The sequence below is a fragment of the Dasypus novemcinctus genome, chromosome 23, assembly GCF_030445035.2.
Source record: "Dasypus novemcinctus isolate mDasNov1 chromosome 23, mDasNov1.1.hap2, whole genome shotgun sequence".
NCBI lineage: Eukaryota > Metazoa > Chordata > Mammalia > Cingulata > Dasypodidae > Dasypus > Dasypus novemcinctus.
The window spans coordinates 53053884-53072145 of record NC_080695.1 but is presented as its reverse complement, the minus strand read 5'-3'; positions in this window follow the sequence as shown (position 1 = coordinate 53072145).

Genomic DNA, 18262 nt, shown 5'->3' with positions numbered 1-18262 from the left:
AGAAATGAATTTCAAGAGCCAGTAATTTATTAAGGTAGGGAGGGAAGAGAAATTGGAGAAAATAACAGACCAGAGGCTCCAGGTAGAGAGGAAGGGGCTGAAAAGCAATAAAGCAGGCTGATTTACAGACTACAATTCCCCATTATTGATTATAAATGCCCAGGTTTTACTTGTGTGGTGATCCAAGCAGGGAAGAAAGCAGCAAGACTCAGGGTCCATAGGTGAAAGAGTGCATAAGAGACAGCAGTCATTCAGGCCTCAGGCCTGGCTTTTTGAATGGTTAATTATTCCACCCATTTGCTAGTGGCAGGGGAGGAGTTCCAGCTGTTTTCTGTTTTGATTGATTACCCCATCCATCAATTCCCTGTGAGGGCCCAATGGTAAAGTCCTTGGGGAAGAGCCAGGGCTTCTCCTGGCTTCCAGAGGAAGTTTTTGTTCTGGATGGCAGGATCTTGTATGTGTGTTAGGTCTTCCAGCAGCCAACTTGGGGTTATAGATGTCCACATGGACTCTGTCAGGTTCCAGATTCATCTATTGGTTCCCTATCTTACTAACTGGCTTCACCAGGACCCAAGTCTGCAGAGACCCTGGGGGAAACAAGCTGCTGAGGAGTGCTGCATACAAGAGAGCCCCCCACCTGAGGGGAGGGGATTTAAAGGGAAGAGGGGACAAAAAACAGCAGGGGGAAAGTGGTGCACTTAATCAATCCAGTCACGGTCCCTGGGACTCCCTAAAAGCAAAATGGACTTTTCTGGAGTGATCCATTTTCTGGGTTGAACCCATCTGGCTTCCCAGGGCAGGATAACCTAACAGGGAAGAAAACAGGGGCAGAAAAGCTTCATGGAGGATAAAAAGGTGTGTGTGTGTGTGGGGGGGTAGTTAATCTGAATTTCTGTGAGATAGGATGGGTCCCAGAACCAAAAAGTGTAAAGAAAACCGGGAACTAAGTGAGGGGCATAATTTTAACAGATAGTGGGAAGGGGGGATTTCATACAGAAACAGAACAGATTAAGATTTCTAGAAAAGGAACAGAGGGAAAGAAGCTTTCTCCTGGAAGTGAATTATGCAAAAAGTGCAGTCTTAAAAATTGCACTGTATTTCCAGGGCAAGAATCAGATGAAGAATTGCTGAGAAGATCTGGTCTAGAATAAGTTGGACTAATTGTTAAAGAAGAACCTAACACAAAGCCAATCAATAATAAAACCCTATATAAAAGGGAGAAAAGACCTTCAGATTTAACTCATCAAGATAATCAGATGCCTAATATCAGCAAGAAATTACAAACCATACTAAGAAAGAGGAAGATATGAATACAGAATTTCCTTCCATTCATTTTAGGTTTCCTATGATTTCTTTTAGCAATGTTTCATAATTTTCTATATATAAGTCCTTAACATCTTTGGTTAAATTTATTCCTAGCTATTTGATTCTTTTGGTTGCTTTTGTAAATGGACTTTTTTCTTGATTTCCTCATTAGATTGCTCATTACTAGTGTATAGAAAGAAGACTCAGAGAAACAGGTATAGCTCAGTGGTTGAGTGCCTGTTTTGCATGTATGAGGTCCTGAATTCAATCCCTGGTACTTCCTAAAATTTTTTAATTAAAAAAAAAACAATACTGATTTTTGCTTGTTGATCTTGTAACCCACCACTTTGCTGAATTTATTTATTAGCTCTAATAATTTTGTCATAGATTTTTCAGGACTTTCTATATATATTATCATGTCATCTCCAAATAGTGAAAGTTTTACTTATTACTTCCCAACTTAGGTGCCTTGTATTTCCTTTTCTTGCCTAACTACTGTGGCTAGTACTTCCAGTGCAGAATATATAAAGAAATCATACAACTCAAAAATAAAAAACAAACAACCCAATTTAAAATGGGCTAAAGGCTTGAATAGACATTTCTCCAAAGAGGACATACAAATGACTAAAAAGCACAGGAAAAGATGCTCAACATCACTAGCTACTAGGGAAATACAAATCAAAACCACAATGAGATATCATTCCACACCTACTAGAATAGCTACTATTCAAAAAAGAGAAAACTATATGTGTTGGAGAAGATGTGGAGAAATAGGAATGAACACTCATTCATTGTTTGTGGAAATGTAAAATGGTACAGCTGCTGTGAAAGACAGTTTGGCAGTTCCTCAGAAAACTATGTATAGAATTACCATATGACTAAGGAATCTAGCTATGGAATATTATTCAACTTTAAAAAAGAATGAAGTCCTGATGCATGTGACAACATAAATCTTGAGGACATTATGCTCAGAGAAATAAGCCAGACATAAAGGACAAATATTGTATGATCTCACTGATATGAACTAATTATAATAAGCAAATTTATAGAGTTTAAATCTTGATTATAGATTATCAGGGAATAGATTGGGTTTAGAGAATGGCAGTCATGCTTAATTTGTACAGAATTTCTATTTAGGTTGATGGTTAAAGTTTGGAAATGGATGGTGGTGATTGTAGCACAATATTGTGAGTGTAATTAACAGCACTTAATTATATAGGTGAATGTGGTTAAAAGGGGGATCTTTAGGAAATATGCATGTTACTAAAATAAACATGAAAAGATAAAACATAAGATAGTAGAGCACAGCGAACCCAATTATTCATGATGGACTACAGTTAGTAGTATAGGTATAAGAACATTCTTTCAAGAATTATAACAAGTATATGGTGCTACTACAATGTGTTAATAATAGAAAGGTGTATTAGTCAGGGTTCTCTAGGGAAACAGAATCAACAAGAGATATCTGTTGATAGATTGCAATTTTATAGGTCTCTCACGTGAACATGGGGATGCACAAGTCCAGGTTCCACAGGCAGGCTGCAACCAGGGGCTCCAATGAAAGTCAAATGAAGGTTCTTGATGAGTTCTGGGAGACACTGGCTGTCCAAAGGTGAGCTGGGAAATTCTCACTCAATGCTGGAATCACTTCCCCCTTTAAGGCTTTTCTGATTGGATAAAGTGTCACTCATTGCTTATGGCAATCTCCCTGGTTGATGTAATTGTAATCAGTTATCTACGATTTACTACTGCAGTAAAGTCAATGGTGGCTAAAGTTCATAAATATCCTTGTATTACAGTTAGCCCAGTGCTTGCCTGACCAGACAACGGGGCACAATCACCTGGCCGAGTTGACACAATAGCCTAACTGTCACAGATGGTATATGGAAAAATATACCTAATGTAAACTATGGATGATAGCTAATAGTATCATAATAATTTTTCATCAGTTGTAACAAAGGTAAATATGTTACAAAATAATACAATTTTTAAATAAAATGCTGTCATTGGAACAAATGTTCCACACCAAAGCAAGGTGTTGGTGGTAGGGCGATATATGGGAATACTGTATATTGTACATGACTGTTCTGTAAGCCCACAACTTCTCTAATAAAAAAATAACAGTCTAGATTTGAGGTGGAGTAAATGTAAAAGAGGTCAGAAGGGGCAGCACAGGCTGACTTACAGATTTCAGTCTCCTCCATGGGCATGGAAAGGCTTTAACTAAGGAAATCATCTGATAAATTTGTTTTTCAAAGGTGATCCTTCCAAACCAGATCTGGTCTGACACCATCAATCATGACTTCCCAGAACCATAAGACATCAGAGCTGCAGGTGCCAGCTGTGCTACCCAGTGGTAGAGAGGAAATGGGGCAACAGGATGTCATTCAGCTGTTGTGGAATCCCCAAAAGATGTCACCCAAGGAATCCCTGGGTAGGTCCAGGGAAGGTTAATACCTTAAGAATCTCAACAGTCCAAGACTAATTGCTCCAGCAGTTTGGACCATCTGGCCTCTTCCAATTTGCCAAAGGAAGAAACAAGGGCTTGTTCACCCAAGTTTTACATGACAAATATTCATTGAATGCCCACTATATGCAGGACTATGCATAGGTGTTTAAATTCAATATCCTATTTAATCTTCATAACTCTGCATGGTTGGCCCTACTAGATTCTCCAATGATACACTGACCAAATATATTTTGAGTATCTACTATCAACCAGAATCCAGACATCATGGTGAGAAAAACAGTCCTTGCCCTACAGAGCTTACTTTTTTAAAAGGGAGACAATTCACAAGTCAAGAAATAAAACATTTTATAAATTACAAATTAGGGTCAATTCTCTGATGGGAATAGATAGGTTGCTGTATTGAAATAATAAGTACAGCCTACTTTGAATGGGGTAGTCAGGGCAGGCTTTACTGAGGAGGTGATATTTAAGATGAGACTAGAAGATAGCAGGAGCCAAGATGCAAGGAGCAGAGGAAAGAAGCAATCCAGACAGGGCACATAGTGAGCACAATGGCCCTGAGGCAAGAGCTAGCTTAGCAGGTGCCTACGTTTCTAGGTAACTCAGGTCTGACATGAAAGTTCCAGAAAGTTCTTTCCAACCACTGGCCTTGCAGGGTTTTCAACCAAGAAATTTGCCTGCGTGAGGTAAGATTTTTCAACTTGTTGAGACAAAGTTAGAGATTGGAGTGCTGCTTCCTTTGTTTCTGTTCAGAGAGGAATTGGGGCAGATAAGTGCTCTTTATTTATTTAATTTTTTAAATATTTATTTATTTATTTATTTCTCTCCCCTTCCACCCCCACCCCTACCCCGGCTGTCTGTTCTCTATGTCTATTTGCTGCATCTTCTTCTTTGTCCTCTTCTGTTGTCAGTGGCACGGGAATGTGTTTCTTTTTGTTGCGTCATTTTGTTGTGTCAGCTCTCCGTGTGTGCAGCACCATTCCTGGGCAGGCTGCACTTTCTTTTGCACTGGGCGGCTCTCCCTTTGGGGTGCACTCCTTGTGCATGGGGCTCCCCTATGCGGGGGACATCTCTGCATGGCACGGCACTCCTTACATGCATCAGCACTGCACATGGGCCAGCTCCAAAGGGGTCAAGGAGGCCTGGGGTTTGAACCACGGACCTCCCATGTGGTAGACAGATGCCCTAACCACTGGGCCAAGTCCGCTGCCCCTGATAAGTGCTCTTTAAAGGCAGATACAAAGGAGGCTGTCTGGAGTGTGAAGGATGGGTGAGGGTTAAGGTTTTTGCCAGGTGCTCTCATCTAAAATAGGATGTGGCTGGTCCTCATTTCTCTATCCCTGGCTGTTCACTGTCTGAGCTTGGTCAACCATACCAAGAGCTCCAGCCAAGATGCTCTGTCCTTTAAGCTGGATGTCATTTGTGATCCTTGTGTAAGTCAGGACACCTGAGCAAGTCACTTGACCTTGGAGGAATTTATTGGCTTTCTTGGCTGTGAATGAGCCAGGATGTAGGACATCTGTGATGTTTATCTAAACAATCCAAAAATGTGGTTCTTCTAGGTTTGGAAGAGAGTGGGAAGGAGTGAAGAGGGAAACAAGTCTGGGTCAGGATGCTGCAGCCCTCTGGAGTCTTCCCCTGGAACCAGAGGGGTCTTTGCAGAGTTCTTTCCTATGGTCACCCTAATGTAAATCCTGAATGTGAACTCATCTAAGGCAGAATCTGGAGAATCAAGCTACCTCCCCCAACCTTCTGCTTTGGGACACACTTCCAGGTAGATGCTCTTTGGAAGTGTGGGTTGGGGAACTTATGATGACTGACCTTCAAAAGAAGAGCCCATTCTTGCAAATTCTCAGCAAGCTGGTCCAGAATATTTTGTGGCAAAATTTGCAAGTAAACCTGGGAGGAAGTGGAGATGAGAGGTCTCAGTCTGGAATTCATAAATTCTACTCAGTGGAGGCAAAAAGTTTGTGAATCATCTCCCTCTCTGATAGTGACATAAATGTAAGCTTTGGCACCAGACAGAATGGGTTCAAGACCTGTCTCTGCTACGTCTTTGGATGTTTCTTTAGGAAAGTTAATTTTATTATTCTGAACCTCAGTTTCTCATGTATGAGAAAAGAAACAATCATAGTATGTATCTTGGAGGTATGAAAATTAAAAGACCTATTTTGTGTTCAGTGCTTAACAGAGAGCCAGCACATCATGACTGCTCAATAAAAGTTAGCAATAATATCCTTTGGAGTACTTACCATAGAATAGATTCTGCAACGAATATCCTATATGCAATATTGGCTTTAATCAGCACCACAATCTTACAGAAGAACATATTTTTCATGTTTCACTTTATATATTTGAGAAACTAATATGGCCTGTGCATAAATTCAAAGTATGCCTAGTTCCCTGGGAAGCCAATTGAGAGAGTAATAAACTCTATAGGCTTTGGATAATCAGGGATGATGCAAACTAAATGTGTTAATTAAAGCTTACCTGGAATATAGGGCATTCATGTTAAAAGTTTACCTGGAATGTGGGGGATATGTGTTAATTCAAGCTCACCTGGAGGATATAACCTATATGATACTCAGATAAAACACTTGAAGAAACTAACAAAAAGCCTTTTGCATCTATGCACCATTTGACTCCCTACTCATACATCCTCTGTATAAAAGGGACCCAAAAATTCTATCAAGGCTTGGTTTTTATTAGGACAGGAGTCCACTGAGTCCAGCTGGTCATAATAAATCTTCCTTCTCAGAATTCTCATGTCCTGGCCCTTAATACCATGTGCACCTGTCTTCTCTCTGCTACAACATCTCTGGGGGCTTGTCCAGGATATGCTGAGAAGACCAGAGGTGGCAATGTTTGATTGCCCCAGTGGACATCTCTGAGGAGGTTGGGAGGACCTGGGTGAAGCTGAGCCCTGGGTGCCCCTGGACCACCTTAGTTGAGAAAGAGGTTGTGGGCTGGGCTAGAACCCTTGAGGATAAACAGGAGGCACTGGAGCATTCAAGAGACCCAGAGAATGAAGCAAGTAGGTCTGCACACCAGATGGGTAAGAGCCCCTGGGGGCATAGCACGGGGAAATCCTAATTCTGAAAATAATAAGGGGGGGAGCCTGATCAACTCTCAAAAGAAGGCCCCAGTACTCCTGAGGAGAAGAGAGGAAGCCCACCTTCTCTCAGTCTGAAAAAGGGAAAAGGGTGGTTGTGTGCATGTGATTGTGGAGACTGAGTGAGACACAGAAACACACTCCTGTGGGGCGAATGCAGAGTCCCAATCCATGGTTCTGTGGTGATCTCATCTGGTCAAGGTTTGTCTGGAGGGCCTCCCTGCAAAGGGACCCACTTCCAAGTCAGGGGTTTATACCGACCCGCTAAGGCTAAGAAGCTCTATAAGCTCCCGTGAGGGATGCAGCCAGAAACAGATGAAGCAAAAGGCTGAGTGAGTGTTGTGCAGTATCAACATAGGGTGGAAACATGGGGAACACACAACATAGGACCTCTTTAGGTTGTGTGCTGAAAAACTTTCCCCAAGTGTTCCATGGAGATGTATACAGCATAAAGCTCCAGCCAGGAAAGCTTAGAATGCCTTGTGAATTAGAATGGCTGGCTTTTGGGGTGGGCTGGCCCCAGGAGGGCACTTTTGACCCTGGGTCATCCGTAAAGTCCACGATGTACTAACCAGGGCACCTTGACCAGTTCCCCTACATTGATGCCTGGCATAATGCTGTGAGTCAAAGTCTGCCCTGGTCAGGAAAATGTATAACTAAAGAAGCCAGGATTTGCCTGATATGAAAACCCAGAAGTGCTGTCCCAGGAACCAGGCCAAATAAACACCATGCAAAGAGTCCAGAGGGAATGAGCCCCAAATCCATGCTGACCCACCCAGTCTAGAAGGGCCAGATGAAAATGATCTCCTGCCTCCCTATGTGATTGCTCCTACCAAGCCAGTGCTGAGGAATAGGGATGAGACAATTTCGCTAAGCAGCACTCCCCAACTGCCATTCATGCTGGGAAGTGTATCCACAGCATCCCAGCAGCTGTCTCCATCACCATCCGTACCCAGAAGTGCATCCACATTGTCCCAGAAGCTGTCTTTGCTGCTGTCTGCACTGAGAAATGCAGCCCAGCTGACCCTGAGGCCATTTGCCCCTGGCAGTGTAGTGCTGACCATCAGTCAGGAAGGAGTCCCTGAAAAATGACAACTCAGATCATGGGGAGCCCTGGAGGCAGGGGGAGCAGGGAGAAGGGCAGCCCTACAGTTACCTCTCTATGAAGCCCAAGCTCCAATTTATTATGATGCAGATGGCCAGATTCAAGGGGAAACTGAATGCTCATGTACCAGCCCTTTACTATAATGGACCTCTTTAACTGGAAAAGCCACACTCCACCATTCTTGGAGAATCCTCAGGCCAGGATGGACCTCTTCTGATCCATCCTACAGACCCACAAATCCACCTGGGCTGATTGTAAACAACTCATCATGACCTTACTTAACTTCAAAGAAAGAATGCAAGTCACACAGGGGCTCTAACCTGGCTTGAAGAGCACCCACCTGACGGAACTTTGGACAGCAACCAATATGCCCGCACACAGTTCTCAGATGAGGACCCCCAAAGGGATCCCAATAGTGCAACAGGGCCTAACTAACCAAAAACCTTCCATAGGGCCTTAGTTGAAGGGCAGAGCTGGGAGCTGAAAAGCAGTAAACATAACAAAAACCACCCAAATCCTACAAACTCTTTTTTTGTGTGTGTGAATTGCATTTCCATGTTTATTAGTGAAGATAAACATTTATTTTTTAATTATTACTTCTCTTTTAATAATTTATTTATTTTTAATGTTACATTAAAAAATATGAGGTCCCCATATACCCCCAACCCCCTCACCCCACTCCTCCCATAACCACAAGCTCCTCCATCAACATGGGACATTCATTGCACTTGGTGAATACGTCTCTGAGCACTGCTGCACCACATGGTCCATTGTCCACCCAGTGGGCCATTGGAGGACGGACATACAATGTTCAGTTACTGTGCCTGCAGTACCACCCAGGACAGCTCCAAGTCCTGAAAATGCCTCCACATCATATCTCTTCTCCAGCTCAATTCTATGAGAGACTGTGTGAGGTGTTTCATGTATACACGCCCTTTAACCAAGACACTCTCAAAAGCCAAATGATGGTCAATGCAGCATTCGTTGCCCAATGACAGGCTGACATCGGAAGAAAGCTACAAAAGTTAGATGGATTCACCGGTATGAATATTTCTCAGCTCATGGAAATAGCCACCAAGGTTTACATCAACCATGATGTAGAAACCAGAAGGTAAGAAAATCGGAAGATGAAAAAAAATCAGACCTTCTCGCAGTAGCAATAGTAAGAAAAAGCAATCCTGTGTCAAGGAAAGTAAACTGGGAAAACCTTGCCCCAAGGTCAGGGAGGGGCCCACCCCTAGGGTGAAATCAGTGCACATACTGCAAGGAGGAGGGGCATTGGAAGCAGGAGTGCCCCAGCAGGCCACTTGACCCCCATCACTGCAAAAAAAAAGTGGCTGAAACATTAACCAGGAAAGCTATCAGAGCATCACAAACCAAATCCTGGGCTTGCAAAAATTCAGAAGGAAGACCTGCAAATCAGCTCATTGGACTTGTGGAAATAGAAGACTCTGATAGAATTATCAGAGATCAGATTAGGACGGTCAGGGCTCCTATTCTCTTGGCTCCATGGAGCCTATGGTCAGAGTCCAAATTGGGGGCCATACCATACATTTGATGGTCAACCCTGGAGCTCAACACTCTGTAATGACCAAACTAGTCAGGCCATTATCAAAAAGACAAGCCACTATCATAGGGGCAACTGGTAAAAGCACCCAGCAGCCCTTCCTCCAAGCCAGGACCTATAACATTGGGGGTAAGGAGGTCACTCATGAATTCCTGTACCTCCCAGAGTTCCCAGTTCCCCTCCTGGGTCAAGACCTGCTGTTTAAACTACAGGCTCAAATTATCTTTAAAGTCATGGAACAATCCACATTAACACTGAGACCACCAAACCCTCCAAAAATATCTCTAACCCTCCCTCTGCAGAAGGAATGGAGACCATTCTGCCTCAGCAAAGTCAGTCAATATATGGCTGCACAGCTCCCCTTTGAAAATGTGCCCAAAGTATGGGCAGAGGACAACCCAACAGGGATGGCACTTGACATTCCTCCAATTATTATTGAAATGAAGCCCACAGCCAGCCCAGTGAGCATAAAGCAATATCCAGTTTCATGTGAAGTGCAAGAAAATGTCTGGCTACGTATTCAGAGATTGCTGAATGAAGGCATACTTAAACTGGGCCAGTCTCCATGGAATAACCAACTCTTCCCAGTTAAAAAGGCTGATGGGGGTTCCAACCCAGTCCAGGACTTATGAGCAGTTAATTTGGCAGTAATAACTCTCCATTCTGCAGTTTCTAATCCATATACTCTTCTCAGCTTAATACCTTCATTGGCAATCTACTTTTCATGCCTGGATCTTAAAGATGCCTTCAGCATTTGGGTAGCACCCCAGAGCCAACAGATTTTTGCCTTTATGTGGGACAATCTAAATTCCAGCAAAAAGCAACAGCTAACCTGGACATGGCTCCCTCTGGGATTTAAAAATGGACCCAGGAAACGGACTTTGGCCCAGTGGTTAGGGCGTCCATCTACCATATGGGAGGTCCGCGGTTCAAACCCCGGGCCTCCTTGACCCGTGTGGAGCTGGCCATGCATCAGTGCTGATGCGCGCAAGGAGTGCTGTGCCACGCAAGGGTGTCCCCCACGTGGGGGAGCCCCATGCGCAAGGAGTGCGCCCTTGAGGAGAGCCGCCCAGCGTGAAAAGAAAGTGCAGCCTGCCCAGGAATGGCACCGCCCACACTTCCCGTGCGGCTGATGACAACAGAAGCGGACAAAGAAACAAGACGCAGCAAATAGACACCAAGAACAGACAACCAGGGGAGGGGGGGAAATTAAATAAATAAATAAATCTTTAAAAATAAAAATAAAAATAAAAATGGACCCACTATTTTTGGAGATGCCTTGGCCAGTGATCTCAAATCCTGTAAACCAGAAAGCCATAACTGTTTTCTCCTCCAAAATGTAGGTGACCTCATCCTTGGAAGTCCCACCTACCAAGACTGCACTTATGGAACTCATGCCCTCTTAAACATCTGCAACAAAATGTTTTGGATGAGTATCCAAAAAAACCCCAAATCTGCCTACCTCAGGTCAAATATCTAGGTTATAAAATAACATAGGGGCTCCATGAATTGGGACTTGAAATGAAGAAAGCAAACTGTAGCCTCCTTGAGCCCAACACCTACCAAAAGTTGTGAGAATTCCTCAGAGCGGCTGAATTCTGCCACATTTGGATCCCCAATTTTGGGGTCCTCATGCACCCTTCATATGAAGCCACAGATGGGGGAGATCATGATCCCCTGCTCTGGGAAAGCCCATGGAAAGATGCTTTCACTGCTCTCAAGTGGGCTCTGATGGAAGCACCAAGTCTTGGGCTTCCAGATCTCAGTAAACCATTCTACCTATACATTCATAATCACCAAAGCATCACAGTAGGAGTACTCACTCAATACCTGGGTTCCTGGGAAAGACCTGTAGCTTATCTATCCAAACAACTGGACACTGTAGCCCAGGGATGGCCCTCATGCCTGCAAGCTATAGCAGCTGCAGCAATGCTAACACTGGAAGCCATAAAATTAACTCTTGGGCAGCCTATAACGGTTCAGGTAAAGACAAAAGAAAGAACTGAGAAACAATATTAATTATCTTGATCTAATTGAAATGTATAAAATACTAAACCCAAGAACTGCAAAACATACATTATTTTCAAGGGCTCATTGCATGCTCAAAAGATAGATGATATATTGGGTCATAAATCAAGTTTCAATAAATTTGTAAGAGTTGAAATCAGAGTATGTTCTCTTACCACAATTGAATTAATGTAGAAATCAATAACAATAAGATATCTAGAAAAATGAAAATATTTGGAAATTAAACAACAGTTCTAAATAATCCATGTGTTAAAGAAGAAATCACAAGGGAAATTAGAAAATATTTTGAGTTAAATGATAATGAAAATACAATATATCAAAATTTCTGGGAGACATCTGCACACCGATGTTCACAGTGGCATTATTCATGATTGCCCAAAGTTGGAGAAAACCCAGGTGTCCATCGACTGATAAATGGATAAACAAATTGTAGTATATACACATGATGGGATATTATGCAGCAATAAGAAGAAATGAAGTTGTGAAGCATATGACAACATGGATGAAACTGGAGGACGTTATTTTGAGTGAAGCAAGCCAAACACAAAAGGATAAATACTGTGTGATTGCACATTATGAACTAAATATATTGTATAAACTCATGGAGTTAATAATTAGAATATACCAGAAAATAGAAAGAGGCTAGAGAATAGAAAGCTGAGTGTTAATCTGTGCAGAGTTGGTAAAACGGTTGCTTGTAAATCTTTGGAAATGAATAGAAATGTGAAAGCACATCACGGTATTTGTAACCAGCAGAGCTACTATATAGGTATGACAGTGGTTGGAAGAGAAAGCCTAAACTCGTGTACATTACTGGAAGGAAAGCTAAAAACTGTAACATGGGACTGTATAAGATAGTAAAACCTCATGTAAAACACAAATATGGGTAATATTGCATATATAAGACATTTTATAAAATATAAATGCAAATATACTAGAGAGAAGGAAAAAGAATAGCAGTTTAGCATGGCAGGGGAAGCCTAGAAAGTTTGAGAAGGGATGACTTTTGTTTGTTTTTTGTTTATTATTATTATTGGAATAATGAAAGTGCTCTAAGAATGATTGAAGTGATGAATACACAAATATGTGATCACAATGATTACACTGAATACCAGTGATTGTATACTTGGGATGGATTTATGCTTTATTATTATGTATCAATAAAATAGATTTGTGAAATAAAAACTAAAAAAAATTTCAAAAAATCAAAGAGATAGTTTTAAGTAAAATAATATATTTTATGGTTTGCTTTAGGAAGGTAGAATGTCAAAGTTGTCAGGAGGTTTTAACAGCCAATTAAGTAGAAACACAGGTCACTACAAAACAATACTTGGCTCTTTTCCTTAATCAAAGGGACAATAAAAGATTTTCAAAGTTAATATAGGGGATAACATGAAGGCAAAAAACCTTCTTTTTTCTCAAAAAACAAAAACAAACCAGTCAAGGACATGATGAAGTTAGCATAAATACAAGAAATTATTTGGATTAAAAAATTGTGTGATGGAGCTAAAGTCATTCAGGGAAATTTATAGCTTTAAAAGCTTATATGCAAAAAAGAAGAAATAATTGTAATTATTACCATAGTGTTTAAGTGCTGTTAAGTACAGTGACAATACTGTAAGAGAATATTAGAATGGTGGAAGATAAAACCCATTCTACCTGATGCCAAAGTGCCCCAGGAGATCACATTTAGACATGAGTAGAGGTCTGAAAAATGAAAGGTCAAGTGGAGAGGGAGACAGGGAAGGAAGAGAACATTTCCTGCAGAGGGAACAGAATGCATGAAAGCCTACCATCTATTCTGAGAACTAAAGGCTCAGTGGGATTGTCCAGGGGAGGGTGGCAGTGGTGGACAGGCAGTGGGAGTCCCTGAAGGGAAATGAAGGGGAAAAACCTGGCATATTCCAAGCACTGAAAGAGGCTCAAAGTGGCTCAAGTGGAGGGAGCATGAAGAAACGAGAGTGGCCAGGTTACAGGAAACAAAGCAGGCTTCTCAGAAATGGGGTGCCATCTTCCAGGCTGCTGGCTGTGGTGAGAGCTGCTGGGCATATGTTCAGAGGGGTGGAGACAAAGATGTGAGCACTCAGTCCATCCTATGAGCAAAAGGAGAGTTGTAGGATGAGGAGTACTAGAGAGGGACAGGTAGCAGATGAAGAAGTGATGAATTGGAAGGAAAACAGTAAGGACCAGGACTAGGTAAAGCTATGGCATGATGGGTCTGGTTAAAATCTCAGCTAGATCACTTGGCTGATTCCTAACTTGGCTGGGCAGAACTCCTGTTTCCCCTACCTCCCCTTGAAGCTGTATCACATAACCTCTCTTCCTCCCTTCTAATGTAGCCTGGGTCCTATGTCTTGTTTGCTTGGCTTTTTTACTGCGTTTTTCACTCCCCAAGCCCTGACCTGCAACCCTTGGCCTTCCATAAACAGAATATATTATTCTAAACTTCTCTGCTCCCTGAACATAAATTTTACTGCTAAAACTGCAAGTAACACTAGGGGTTATGGGGATTCCAGCCTCAGGGGGAATGGTGACATTTTAAAATCCCATAGTCTTCTTGGCTCATTGAAATGTCAGTGGGGCTGAGGGTGTATTCCTCTGAGCACCTTTCTGAACTCCCCTCTTAGCATTTCTATGAGCTTCTTTATGTTCTCATCTTCTACTTCTTTTATTTCTGAGGATAGATGCTCTTGTTATTCTGGTAGAGCAAAGATGGAGAATGAAGAGAGGGAAAGAGGAGGAAAGGCTGCTACAAAGGAGGCTTGGGAGTGTGGACTCAAGCCAGCATTCTTGGGTTCAAATCCTAGCTCTGTTGAGTGCTTGCTTTGTGAACTTAGGCAAGTTGTTTAACTTGAGGTTTTGTTGTAGCAGAGAGAAGTTGGTCATACACGATATTGAAGGCCATGATGCAAGAATTCTGTGAAGGAAGATTTATTATGACTGGCTGGACTCAGCAGACTCCTGTCCTAATAAAAACCAAGCCCAAAATAGGATTTTTGGGTCTCTTTTATACAGAGGATGTAGGAGTAGGGAGTCAAATGGTTCTTATGTGCAAAAGAACTTTTTGTTAGTTTGCTCAAGTGTTTTATCTGAGTATCAGATAGGTTATATCCTCCAGGTGAGGTTGAATTAACACACATCCCCCACAGTTCAGGTAAGCTTTTAAAATGAACCTCCCACATTCCAGGTAAGCTTTTAACATGAACCCACCCTCCCACATTCCAGATAAGCTTTAATTAACACCTTTGCTCTGCATCCTCCCTGATTATCCAAAGCCTATAGAGTTTATACCTCTCTCAATTGACTTTCCAGGGAACTAGGCATATTTGGATATAGAATAAGTTTGAATTTAAGCACAGGCTATAAGCACAGGCAAAGGCTTCCCCCCTTTGATTCATGCTTAAGGTTATTGAGCTTTGGCATCACTATTGTGAGAGTTTCTCTGGACTGACTGGTGTGTATATAGAGCCATGAGATGGGTAGCTGTCTGCGTTTTTGCTATACCATTTATTAGAGTGCATATTCTGTTTATGATGAAAGGGAGGAGGCAAGGAAGTATGGTGCATCTTCCTTTGAGGAAGGCAATTATTCCCACTAGAAGCTTGAAATTGTTTGCTATGGACTGCCAGCTTCCAAAAGGATTACTTAAATTCCAATCATTCCAGGTTTGCACTGGAACATGAGCAATTTTTACCATTTTGCTTGTAATTTCATCAATAACATTTCCAGTGCTGTCTAGTTCAAGGCAGCAGAGAGAATTTTCCACAAACTCCCCTTTCAGCTGCCAGGAGATAGTCTAGGGTGAGACAGTTTTGATAGATAGTGTTTCTGAATTTAGTTTGCTGTTTGACTAGTAAGTTTAGAGCTGGGTAGTTTCATTAGTTATTATTTCTACCATGGCTTGTAAGCAGATGATTCCATTTATCATATAGATAGGGGTTCAATTCCCCCACATGGCATCCTCTGCCCAAGTTGCTGGCCCATAGTATTGGATTATATGCTCAGGGGGCCATTCTTCACCTCTCCAGGTAATGAAAGCCCTTTTTCCTCTTATGTTTTGATATGCTGGCTGGCTTAGCTCTTTCACTTCTGCTAAGGGAATGAGGAAGAAGAGGGATTTTATTAAGCCTAGCATACAAGTACCACACCAGTTTCAGGGAAGTTCTCAGAATGCAACTTTTCCACAAATCCAGTACAGACCATTTGGGGCAGTAAAAGCACCCTTTGTTGTAGAGTTCCATACTGTGATTAATTTGGGGAAGTACAATTTATGAGAATGAGGTCAGATTCATTCCATGTTCCCCAAGGCAGCATTGTATTGGTGGTGTAATTTTGGAATTTTCTCCCTGTACATGTTAGGTTTCCAACAGATATACAGGAGTTTACGCAGGCCCTTGAAGCACAATATTTTCCTATGACATAAGTTTCAAGGGCCATATGCTATCTCAGGGGATAGCCAGGAGGCCAGTTTTGTTATATGGTTGGCTGTAATTGTATTCTCTAGTTTCCCAGGGCTATTGATCTCCCATATTAGTACCTCCACAACATAGCATGAGGAGACATTCACGGCTACCCCTACGACTTCAGCTAGGTTTATAAAGAGGTTCTTTACTGCTTGTGGAATGGAAAAGGGCTTTTCCATTTCTTCATAGAAGGAGTGGAACACAGAATGGGCTTTACTTGTGAGTGTATGTTCCCGATACCCAACCCAGATGTAGGCTCCTGGGTCTATTCCCCTACCATCAATGTGAAGGCCCATTTGAACTCCTTGAGTCTGCCAGGATTCAGGGTTACATATAATGAGGTTTAAGGGGTTATGTTGGCCACATGGACAGTTAGCCAGGGCCATTCCTTTGGTGAGGATGGCTGTTTTGTTGTGTCTGTGTTCCAGGTGGACCAAGTGACACAGGACAAGTAGGGGCAGTAGTATGCACCTATGTATTTGCACCAGAAACCTCTTCCTTGGGATGTACCTTTCATTTCTGGATTGCACATGTACTTATTGTTATGAGTATATTTCTGTTCCCAGCTGAGCCCTCCACATTTGGTGTTTCATGGTATCCCAGAGTCTATAACTTGGCATGTGTCAAATAGAAGGGACACTTGGTTTCAGCTAGTGACTGGGGTGGAGTTAACTAGTTTCCCATTTTGATTAAACACTCTTATTTCCATTTATGGGAGACTGTTGAGGTCTTGGGGTCATAGCAGGTTATTTGGCGGGATATGTTACAGACACTATAGAAGATTCCCTGAAATTGTCAGGTGGTTATATGGACTTGCAGGTGTAATGGCTATGATATATTAATGAGGTATTGACATGGGCCCCCGTTTGCACTTCTTGGATACATGACTTACACTCTGGTGCTGACTTGGGATGAGGGGAGGATCAGGGCTAGGAGTAGGGAAAATAACCAAAGGGGTATTTTAACTGGAATTAAACCAGATTCCTATTCTTCAGCTATGCATAGACCAGTGGGCTTCCAGGGTGTGACTGGAGCAGAGGTTGGTGTTCTGTCCTCAACCTTCAGCCATGCATGGACCAGTCAGTTTCTGGGGTGTGACTGGAACAAGGTTTGGTGTTTTGTTCTTTTGCAAGATGAGTTTGGTTGAGTTGTGGGTATCTGGAATATAGGTTCAAGACTCTGGGGTAGCTCCTTTGACCCAGCTATGGTGTATCCATGGGGTGATTTCAGCTACTTGAACTGCACTGAAAGTGGGTAAAATGACAAGATAGGGTCCTTGCCATTGAGGGGTTAGTGGAGCTGATTTCCAGTCTTTGATCCAGACTGCATCTCCTGGCTTGTTTGTGTGTATGGAGTTGCATTTGCTAATGGGGGTCCTTTCTTGGACCCAGTGATACAGGTTTTGTAGGGTATTTCCTAAGCTGCTCATTTGCTGAGCTATTGATATGTTTTCTCTTTCTCTGAGAGCCCCTTCTATATTTCAGATTAAGGTGGGGGATGCTCCCAAACTGGATTTCATAAAGGGTTAGGCTTAGCTTTCAGCTTGGGCTTGTCTGAGTTTGGAAGAGAGCACTTGGGAGTACTTGCACCCATGTTAGCCCAGTTTCTTGGCAAATCTCAGTAATATAAGCCTTTATTGTATAGTTCATTTGTTCTACTTTTGCTGAGCTTTGAGGATGGTAAGTGGTGTGCAGTTTCCATTGGATGTGCAGTGCTTTAGCAATCTTTTGAGTGATTTTTGGAGATGAAGGCAGGTCCGTTGTCAGAGCCAATTGAGAGGGGTAGCCCATATTGAGGAATGATTTCACTGAGGACAACTTTGGTCACTTCTTCAGCTTTTTCTGTTCGAGTGGGGAAGGATTCCACTCAGCCAGAAAAAGGTGCAAAAGAGGACTAGGAGATAGTTATAGCTTCCGGATCATAGCATTTCAGTAAAATCAACTACTAGATCTTTGAGAGGCATATTGCCAATTTTTTGGACTTCTGGGGCTCCCACGGGTTCCTGGTAAGGGTTATTTTTTGCACATGTCATGTACTGCTGGCATACGGCATGGGTGATAGCAGCTAGACTTGGTATGTAGAAGAATCTTTCTAACATTTCTTTAAGATGGGTTTTTCCCAAGTGTGTGTTTTTGTGGTAGTCTTGAACTATGGTTGTGGCTAATATTTGTGGCACGACCATTCTGTGATCAGGCAATGTTCACCACCCGTT